Here is a 9,500-nt window from a genome sequence, read left to right as displayed (position 1 = left end):
TCACTCAGCACAGACCAAGCGGCGGAAGTTTGCATGTAAGAAGACAAATATATATAAAGGTAACCCTGATTGATTGATCGATTGATTGATTGGTAAACGTAAAGCAGTGAGTAGTAATTGCAGTCGAGTGAAAGAAACCCAATAAATATATAAAGTGACGCACATGATCCTCAGTGAAGCATTGGAACACACAAGTACAGTGGTAAAAAATGTGAACAGCCCACGGAACAAACCAGCTAAACTCCACACATCTGAAAGAAACTTGATCAGATGCAGTGACAACTCAATGCACGGACTGAAACGGAAGTGTGGAAGTGAAAAAAGTCAAATTATCCAGCAACAGTGTAAGTGTGGAGAGGTGTATGGGAGGCGGCGAGGCTTCCTGGGACGGCGAGGAAGACCACAAACCCTTGCGTATTTTCTCCTCCCAGCCACAGGAATCATCTGAAAGAGTAAGTACCCATTTTAAAACGTGCTCAAATCCCTGTAGTTACTTTCTGTGTACTAAATGATCACCTGGGGGCTTTAGGTTCACTGGGGGGGGAGGTTGATGGGGCGGGGCACGGTGCGGGGCGGGGCGGGGAAGGGAAATAAGATACTGCGATGCTGGTGATCAACTTGAAGGTGAGGGAAATGTTTATTATAGACTGCTTCTTGTGCGTGAGGCTGACAGGCATAACACAAGTGCAGGCTTTGAAGGTAGAGGTTCAGGGGGTGAGGCGAGAATAGCAGCAAAGAATTGTGTTTGTGTCTAGATATTTATGTGTGTGTGTGTGTGTGGTGTGTGTGTTGTCAGTGGAGATATGTGCATGTGTGTAAGGTGTGTGTGTGCATGTGTATGTAGTGTGTGTGTGCATGTGTTTGTGGTGTGTTATATGTATGTGTGTTGTCAGTGAGTGTGTGTGTGTGTGTGTGTGTGTGTGTGTGTGTGTATGTGTGTGTTTGTGTGTGTGTGTTGTGTGAGATGGGGTAAGGCTGTGTGTATTAGGCCTACAAGAACCTCGGCGTGCCAGAGTAGGCCTATGGGGTGGCGGTGTGCTCGTGGCCCGAGGTGGAGACACTGTGCTGCTTGTGGTGGTGCTTGGTGGACGCCCGTGTGAGGATGATGGTAATTTGAAATGGGGAGCAGAGGAGGGCGTTTCAGAGTTGTGTTCTGCGTCGCGACCACCATGGCACTGCCGCAGGATTCCCGCTGCCATTTCACCCAAAACTTGAGCTCTCTGGATGCTAAATACGCAGAGAAATTACCTTCATCCCCAAAATCGCACTCGTTTGGAATTTGGAAATTGCCGGGGTGTGAAAATTCGACTTCATAGGCTCGTCGGCGTGGCGCGGGTGTGTGTTTTTGTGACCAGGGTGGGGCGCTTGGCCCAGGGAAGGCGCCCAGGGGTATTAAGTGCATTATTCGTGCATCAGAGGGCCCCCCCAGTCCAAATTCATGTGGGTTTCGGGGGGTAGGAGAGAGGCGAGGCTGGGCTGTCTCTGGGCCACATCACCTCATCCCCCTCTAGACTGGATGCTGCCCGGCCACCCGATCTTCCCCTCGCCTTCGCCCCGTGTCGCCCCGCAGCGGACCACACCTCGGACCAGCCTCGCACCCGCCAGCCCCGCCCCGCAAGCTTGGGGTTCACTTTTATCGTACTGTGGAGTGATGGAAAGTGTGAAGCACGGACGGCGAGGGTCTGGAGTGATGTGCGGAAGGCAGCAGGGCGGCGGCAGGCTGGAGAAGGGAGGGGCGGCTGAACGATGGTTGTGGGCGAGACAATTTCCCCGAGCAGCGGCAGCCTCCTCAAGGTCCTCTGACGTATTCACATTCCAAAATGGCGGAAAGGAGGCGCAGGCTCTGGCAGTGCACAGGTAAGAAATTTTTGGGTTTTGGTGGTGTGTTTGGGGCCTGGTGGACGTGTGCAGGTGTGTGACGGGTTCGTGAAGACATATAGAACCCGCGGGAACTGCTTTGAACCCCATGGGTGCTCTGCCCTGGGCAAGAGAGGCGATCGAAAAGTGCAAAGTCGGGGCGGAGGGAGGTGGTTCCTCATTCATTCACTGCATGACACGATAGCGGGTATTTAAACTTCACTTCCTGGGCATTTAAACCCTCTCCCTCTGGGTTCCACAACCAATCACTTGCCACACTTGGTGGTGGAGGTCCTGGTCGTGGTGTGAGTGTCCCAGGCTGGGCGGGGAAGGGCTGGGATCCGTGACGTCACTCCCCAGTGCCAGGGAAATTGGGTGACGGCCGTAATTACGGTGTGAGGGAGGTAATTTGGGGTTGGCGTGGTTATTACAAGATGGCCAGGTGAGATGATGGCTAGAACAGGTGTAACAGGTGCGAAGGGGCGAGAGAAGGGTGCTCCCCCTCCCTCCTCCCCTGCCCCCTGCCCCATCAGTGCACCTGTCTGGCCCCTCACCTGTGTGCCGTGTGTGGGCACCTGTGGGGTCACCTGTGGCTCTAGTGATAAGCTTAACCCTTTCGCTGCCTCATGCATGCACCGAAATTAATGAAAATGCCAAAAAAGTTATTATTAGTGTAATTTTTTGTATGTGTTTGTTGCTATGCCCATATCACCCTTTCTGTCCCCTGCCTGCCATACACGCCTTAACCTCCCATACACCACCCTGCCACACGCGGCCCATCACCCTACTACTCCTGCACCCTCACACTGCCTTATGTATCCCTATATTTGTATTATGTATGCACCGTTATCCTGTCACATGTATACACAGCTAGCTCTTCCATGTATACTTCCCTGCCTCCTCTGTTCACCTCCGCTTTCTCCTTTACAGGTCACTCAGTTATGTGTATTATTCCCTGTTTTATGTATTTATCTTATTATGTATTGATTTATGCCATGTATACTCCACCGCCAGCTATATGTATACACCGTCACCCTGCCTGATGTATACGTATGGACTCTTTCATATGTACTTTTGATATACCCATAATTATGTATACTCTTTGTTCCTCCCTACATATACATTTTGATCTTTAATACACATACACTCACATTCTCTCTCTCTCTCTCTCTCTCTCTCTCTCTCTCTCTCTCTCTCTCTCTCTCTCTCTCTCTCTCTCTCTCTCTCTCTCTCTCTCTCTCTCTCTCTCTCTCTCTCTCTGTCTTTCTCTCTCTCTCTTTGTGTACATTAATTATTTTCTTCAGTTTATTCCCATTCCCTCATTTCCCATTTCCTTTCTCCCATATCTATTAGTTCCATCTCTTTCCTTACTTTTCCCATTCCCTTCTTCCCCATATTCCTCTCCTATTTTACATCTCTTACTGTCTTCTCGCTTCTTTTTCCTACATCATGCATCCCATTCCTTCTCTCTTTCTTATTTCCTTTCATTTTATCCTAACATTTTTCCATCCTCCCCATTTCTATTCTCTTTCCTATCTTTGTCTATCAGTCTTCAATCTCTCCTGTTCTTTTTTTTTTTTCTTCTATTTCCTTGTCTTCTTTCTCTTCCTTCTCTTTTTTTTCACTCTATCCTTTCACTCTTGTTTTAGCACCAATCTCCATTTTCTCCCTTTTGTCTTTTATTTTACTTGTTTTTTCCCTATTCTTCCTTAATTCCCCATCTGTGTTTTTTTCCCTGTTTTCCTTCCTTTCTCTTTTCCATCTATTCCTTTCACTATCCTCGTTCTTTTATCTTTCTTTCCCATATCCACACATTTTATTGTCTTCCTTTATATCTTTCCTCCTTATGTTCCTTCCAGTCTCTTGTTTCTTGTCTCTCGCCATTTCCTTCTTTATCTCTTCTCCCTGTTTCAACCTATTTCTCTATTTCGTAGTATGCCTGTCGCCTCTTATTCCTCGGTGGCTCTCATCTGCTAACGGGCCGCCTCCTTTCTGCCTGCTATCCCTAGGTCATCATTCATCCTCTACATCTTGTTTTCCTTATGTCACCCTGTGTTCTCCTCACCCTGCTGTCTTTGCTCCCTTGATCGTCATATCTTTAACCTGTGTGCTTCGATTTGTTTGCAGTTCCTCCAAGTATACGTGTATTTTCAGGTATATATATGTATTTTTGTTTTCTGTTGTCTGTGTGTATGTATGTTTTTTTTTGTTTTGTCTTTTCGCGTGTGTGCCCTTTGGGTTTTGTCCTGGCGTGGATGTTCGCTCTCATTCCTGTAAGTTCATGTGAATCTTTGGTGTTTCTTGTGTGTTTTCACTGTCGCGTGGTTGGTATTTGATTTGTATCGTCGCCCGCCTCCATGCACACATTAAGTATACACTAGAAGGACGGCCGCCTCGTGTGCTGTGCATGTTTCCCGTATAGTGAGTATATAGTACACATTTACAACCCCCTTCCCCACTCCCCCTACACACAAACACACACACACACACACACACACACACACACACACACACACACACACACACACACACACACACACACACACACACACACACACACACACACACACACACACACACTCACCGAGGGACGTGGTGGTCTGTGGTCGGCCCAAGCGTCGGTCAGTGGCGTCGGGAACAGGAACTGGCGTGGGCGGTAATTGGGCGTGTTTGGCGCCAGCGTGGGTGAGGCCTGGGGCGGCGTGTGTTACAGCAGGCAGACAGGTGGAGGAGCCTCGGCCGCGGCGGGGCACACCTGGCCTCGTGACGTGACTTGACAACACCCGCCGCTGTATACTCCTATTCCTCTTCCTTGTCTTCCTCCTCCCAGGCCTTGCTTTGCCTTGCCGCAGGGGAACCTTTTTTTCATTGTTTTGGGTGGTGGGTTGGTGGCCCTGGGCGCGGCAGCACCTCGTAGGCCTAAGGTGGAAGTGTAGACCTTGGTGGGCGAGGCCGCGTCCATCAGGCGCGGAGATGTCTTCGGGGGGAGGCTGTAGTGATGGAGTGTAGCGCGTGACGTCACTGCACCTGTTTGGGAAGGCAGGGATTACTGTGTGCACGTGTTGGCCTGCGCTGACCTGCCTGGGACCTGGGGCACACACACACACACACACACACACACACACACACACACACACACACAGCTCAGCCCCGCGGCACTCCCTAAGCTTAGCCATTACATCGGGCGTCCTTCCTTCGCCCCACCGACCTTGGACAGTTTTGCTTGGCCCTCCCGTGGTAGCCGTGTCACGTCCACTGCTGCCGCCTCTACTCTTTAGACGAACACAGGATTTATTTTGATGGCATGGCGTCTTTATAATGCCATGTAACAAGTAATTCATCTCTTGCATCTAGTTAATTTTCTACTGTTTTCTAGAATGATTCGGTGGATATGGAGCGCCATGTTCTCTTCTATATAAAGATAAAACAACAGTCTCTTTTCAAGGTGTAGATAAAATAAGTATTTCTATATGCATACTTTTCGACAGACCTCCCTTTGTCACTGCCCTGCTATTAGAACCACGACTTAGCTGCAGGAAGACCACTAGTCACACTTGTCCTAAATTGAGGGAAAGATGCTAAGTTTTTTGCGCACGTCTTTCCCGCGTGCTGTGCCTTCCACTCATCCTTGTGCGGCACACGGTAGTGATTGATTAACTAAATTAGGGTCCCAACAGCAAGGCCATATGACGCCGATACAGAAGGAAAGCCATGCCAGTGTGAATGGCTGCATTGGTCTTCTCCAGAACACACTCAGGCATTGTAATAATTTGCCTGTTTCTGTTCAATCACCCATACATTTTCTCTCCCCCCGCGCGTGTTTGCCGGACACCCTGGCCCGTGCTGCAGCCTTGGGGCAACAAACGAGCGGCAGTTCTGTGGGTGTGTGATTGCGGGTTTCCACCACCGCCGATGCTGTTTTGTGTCTTCCATTGGCTTGGAAATTATTGTTATTACGATTATTATTGTCATGATGGCGACTTATACTAGTGATGGTGGTGTCGGTGGTGGTGCTTCTACTACCGCTGCTGATGCTTCTACTACTACTACTACTACTACTACTACTACTACTACTACTACTACTACTACTACTACTATTACTACTACTACTACTGTTGTTCATATTCCTCCTTCTCTTTTTCCTCTTTCTCTTCCTCCTCCTGCTCTTCCTCCTCCTTCTGCTACTACTACTACTACTACTACTACTACTACTGATGACGATGATGATGTTGCTACTACTACTACTACTGATGACGATGATGATGATGCTACTACTATTACTACTACTACTACTACTACTACTACTACTACTACTACTACTACTACTACTACTACTACTACTACTACTACTACTACTATTACTACTACTACTATTTCTACTACTACTACTACTACTACTGCTGCTGCTGCTGCTGCTGCTGCTGCTGCTGCTGCTGCTGCTGCTGCTGCTGCTGCTGCTGCTGCTGCTGCTGCTGCTACTACTACTACTACTACTACTACTACTACTACTACTACTACTACTACTATGACAATAACTACTATTACTACTATGACAATAACTACTACTACTACTACTATTCACATTTCTCCTACTCTTCCTCCTCCTCCTCCTTCTCCTCCTCATCCTTTGCCACATCCTTCCATTACTACTACTACTACTACTACTACTACTACTACTACTACTACTACTACTACTACTACTACTACTTCTATGCAACCAGCACTGCGTCATTCATGCTGTGTCACGCGTGCGTTTGCTCGTATTGCAAGGGGGACGCCTGGCAGTGGGCCGGCGCAGTGGAGGGCCCTGTGCCAGTACGCAGTGGAATGGTCGTGCCCAAGAGTGTGTCGGCATCTTGCGGACTTTCATGCAGCGAAGGCAGCGTGCTCGTCATCAGCTTGAGGAGGAAAGGACTTGCTCTAAAAGAAAGGTCATGTTAGTGTTTGACTTTTCTTCATTTCAAACGAATGAATCTAGAGACCAATGAACATTTTCTGAGATTTTGTGGCCTTAAGCTCCCTGACCATTCAAAATATCAAAAAATGTGAGGATGCTGCCTTTGGTGGGTGACCCAGCAGTAGGGCGACGCCACCGTCACCCGCCACCTTGAGGTTTAGTTAAAGAGCGGAGAAAAAAACGGAAGAAAAGTCGGGGTTTAGACGTTTATATGAAACAGAAGTGTCCGTGGAACGAAAAATGTCCACAAGATTGAAAGTCAGTGTCGGAGAATCTGTTTATTTTCCGATGTGACTTTCAGCATCAGTCACTGCCCGCTGCTGCGCCAGATGGGGAAGGCCTTTGCGAGAATATTAAGACTAAGAAAAATGCAGACTGAAGCAGTTTTAGCACACGATTCGTAACATGTTTCCTTCTTTCTTGCGTCCTTCCCTCATTTTGTCTCTTCCTCGTCTTTGCTTCCTTTACGAAAACATTAAAGAGAACCAAGGAGCAGTTTTTTTTCTTTTATATATACAAATTTCGTAATAACTCTCCTTTCTCTTTTCTTTATCAACGAGAAAAGACTGAAAGAAAGTAAGAAACAGATTTTTTGGGATTTGCCCTATACACATTTTTATTTACTCCCCTTCTTTCTTTCATTCGGCCTCCATTCGTCCCTCCCTCGTCTTTCCTTCCCTTCCTCCCTTCCTCCGTGCCTCCCTCTCGTGGCCCCTTCATGGCGGTCCCTTGCCCTCCTTTCTCCCTCCTTTTCTCACTTCCTTCTTCTGTCGGTGCACCCTTTGGAGGCCCCTCCATGAAAGATTCTTCCTCCCTCCTTCCCTTCCTCCATCCCTCCCTCCCTCCTCCTCTCACTACTCCCCCTCCCTCCCACACCCCGACTCCTCCCCGCCACCCAGCTCTCCATCCATGCCCCCCGTCTCTCTCTTCCTACTCTCCTCTCTATCCATCCGACCCCCTGCCCTGCCCCCTCCTTTCATTACTCTCCCTCCCTGTCTTCTCCCTCCCTCCCTGACTTACTCAATCCCTCCCTCCGTCCCTCTCTCTCTCTCTCTCTCTCTCTCTCTCTCTCTCTCTCTCTCTCTCTCTCTCTCTCTCTCTCTCTCTCTCTCTCTCTCTCTCTCTCTCTCTCTCTCTCTCCAGTCTTTTCTTTTCCCTTCTTTCACTCCATAGTGCTCAGCCCCCCCACTCTCTCTCTCTCTCTCTCTCTCTCTCTCTCTCTCTCTCTCTCTCTCTCTCTCTCTCTCTCTCTCTCTCTCTCTCTCTCTCTCTCTCTCTCTAATCCAAGGAAGAATAACGTGACCGCCTTAGCCGCTGATGTCTTAACCTTCTGATGACGTAATAAAGAGAGAGAGAGAGAGAGAGAGAGAGAGAGAGAGAGAGAGAGAGAGAGAGAGAGAGAGAGAGAGAGAGAGAGATCCTAAAGACATCTAAAGGAGAGGGAGATGCGTCCTTACCCACTGTAGAGTATAGAAGACCCTTCCTACTCTCTCTCTCTCTCTCTCTCTCTCTCTCTCTCTCTCTCTCTCTCTCTCTCTCTCTCTCTCTCTCTCTCTCTCTCTCTCTCCACTGCCTTGCCTTGCCTTTTCCTTCTTTCCTATCCTGCCCTCTATGGTTTTTGATCCTCCTCTCCTCCTCGTACTCCTCCTCCTCCTCCTCCTCCTCTTCCTTATGGGGTCGAGGTGAGCACGTGGAGCCTTCGGGGGCCAGGGAGGGTGAACGGGGCGGGGCGGGGCACGGGTGGTGTGTGCGGGAGCGGGGTGGGACAGGGATGGGGGTGCGGGGCGGAGCGGGGCAGAAGTGGTGTGTGCGGAGCGGGGCGGGGCAGGTGTGGTATGTGCTGGGCGGGGCAGGGGTGGGGTGTGTGGGGCGGGGTAATGGTGGAGTGTGCGCGTGGGATGTGCGTGGCGGGGCGGAGCAGGGATGGGATGTGCGGGGCGGGGCATGAATATTCTATCATATCTACTACTACTACTACTACTACTACTACTACTACTACTACTACTACTATTACTGCTACTACTACTACTACTACTACTACTACTACTACTACTACTACTACTACTACTACTACTACTACTACTAGAGTTGCTACTGCTCTCCTCATCCTTCTCATAATCATCGTCATCATCATCATCATCATCTTCTTCTTCTTCTTCTTCTTCTTCTTCTTCTTCTTCTTCTTCTTCTTCTTCTTCTTCTTCTTCTTCTTCTTCTTCTTCTTCTTCTTACTACTACTACTACTACTACTACTACTACTACTACTACTACTACTACTACTACTACTACTACTACTACTATACCACCACCATCACTAGTACCACCACCACCACCGTTCCTTCAGTGGTAACATTTCCCAGTTCTACAACGTACACACACACACACACACACACACACACACACACACACACACACACACACACACACACACACACACACACACACACACACACACCACATTACTACATCACAGCCAGCAAACACCGTTCTCTACGTGGCTGATGCGATCTCTCTCTCTCTCTCTCTCTCTCTCTCTCTCTCTCTCTCTCTCTCTCTCTCTCTCTCTCTCTCTCTCTCTCTCTCTCTCTCTCTCTCTCTCTCGTCCACATGTTACAAGGGAAAAAAATAAAGAAAGGAGGAGAAAAAAGTGAAAAGAACCCAACGATAAAAAGGATAAAAAAAAGAA

General features: G+C 48.7%; 1 long non-coding RNA gene across 1 annotated transcript in view; it reads left to right on the top strand.

Annotated features, from left to right (window-relative positions):
- Positions 1–557: 557 nt before the first annotated feature.
- LOC135109327 (uncharacterized) overlaps positions 558–9,500 on the top strand; it is a 58,913-nt gene continuing 49,970 nt past the window's right edge. Inside the window, exon 1 of the long non-coding RNA XR_010272659.1 lies at positions 558–1,857. This is a non-coding gene — a long non-coding RNA (uncharacterized LOC135109327). The remainder of the gene's footprint in view (positions 1,858–9,500) is intronic.

This window comes from Scylla paramamosain, chromosome 2, assembly GCF_035594125.1.
Source record: "Scylla paramamosain isolate STU-SP2022 chromosome 2, ASM3559412v1, whole genome shotgun sequence".
Classification (NCBI taxonomy): domain Eukaryota; kingdom Metazoa; phylum Arthropoda; class Malacostraca; order Decapoda; family Portunidae; genus Scylla; species Scylla paramamosain.
Note: the sequence above shows the minus strand (reverse complement) of the source record. Positions and strands in the feature narration are given on the sequence as shown.